Below are 1643 nucleotides of genomic sequence, written 5' to 3' on the forward strand. Positions count from 1 at the left end.
GGTTGCTGTGAGCTGTAATGCCACGGCACTCTACCCAGGGGGATAGCTTGAGGCTCTGTCTCAAAAAAAAAAAAAAAAATTCAGATTAGGTTCGGTGCCCACAGCTCAGTGAGTAGGGCGCCAGCCACATACATTGAGGCTGGTGGGTTTGAGTCCTGCCCAGGCTAAACAACGACAACTGCAACCAAAAGGTGGCCTGGCATTATGGTGGGTGCCTGTAGTCCCAGCTACTCGGGAGGCTGAGGCAAGAAAGAGAATTGCTTAAACCCAGGAGTTTGAGGTTCCTGGGAGCTGTGATGCCATGGCATTCTACTGAGGGTGACATAGTAAGACAATGTCTCAAAAAAAAAAAATTCAGATTAAGGTGGGAATGATTCGGTTACATTGTTCGCATTCGTTAGGTGAAGTCCAAGTTGTAGTTGAGCCTTTCACCCAGTATTTACTTATTATTTTTAAAAATTAATATATCACAACTATATATTCAAGTATTATATAACAAAATGTTTAAAAAGAACTGTTGGAAATTATCAATAGTCCAAGTTTATTCTGCTAAAAGAAAATGATATTCTATCAATTAGAAATTCAAAAATAATCCTTTTCTAACAAGAACGCTTAAGAAAATCGGCATGGGGCAGCGCCTGTGGCTCAAAGGATAAGGCGCTGGCCCCATATGCCAGAGGTGGCAGGTTCAAACCCAGCCCTGGCCAAAAAAAATTGTAAAAGAAAAAAAAAGAATATAGGTATAGGCTCAGCATCTGTAGCTCAGTGGTTAAGGAACTGGCCACACATACCGAGGCTGCCAGGTTCAAACCTGTCCTAGGCCTGCTAAATGACAACTGCAACAAAAAAATAGCTGGCATTGTGGCAGGTGCCTGTAGTCCCAGGTACTTGGGAGGCTGAGGCAAGAGAATCACTTAAGCCCAAGAGTTTGAGGTTGCTGTGAGCTGCAACGTCACAGCACTCTATGAAGGGTGACATAGTGAGACTCTGTCTCAAAAAACGAAAAAAAGAAAAGGAAAGGAAAAGAAAAAAAAGAAAATAGGCATAAGTGGCACATTTCTTAAGTTGATTGAAGCCATTCATGACAAACCCATCACTAACATCATACTGAATGGAGTAAAACTGAAATCTTTTCCACTTAAAAATGGAACCAGACAAGGATGTCCACTATCGCCACTACTATTCAACACAGTTCTAGAAGTTCTAGCCTATGCAATCCGGCCAGAGAAGGATATAAAGGGCATTCAAAAGTGGGCAGAAGAGGTCAAACTCTTTGCTGATGATATGATCTTATACTTAGAAAACACCTGAGACTCAACCACAAGACTCCTGGAAGTGATTAAGAAATACAATAGGTTCAGCACCTGTAGCACAGTGGTTATGGCGCCAGCCACATACACCGAAGGTGGCAGCCTGGCCCAGGCCAGCTAACCAACAATGGCAACTGTAACAAAAATAGCTGGGCATTGTGGATGGCACCTGTGGTCCCAGCTGCTTGGGAGGCTGAGGCAAGAGAATCGCTTAAGCCCAAGAGTTTAAAGTTGCTGTGAGCTGTGACACCACAGCACTCTACTGAGGGTGACATAGTGAGACTCTGTCTCAAAAAAAGGAAAAGAAAAAGGCTCGGCGCCTATAGCTCAACC

This window comes from Otolemur garnettii, unplaced genomic scaffold (genome assembly GCF_000181295.1).
Source record: "Otolemur garnettii isolate 467f Iridium unplaced genomic scaffold, OtoGar3 scaffold00046, whole genome shotgun sequence".
Classification (NCBI taxonomy): Eukaryota; Metazoa; Chordata; class Mammalia; order Primates; family Galagidae; genus Otolemur; species Otolemur garnettii.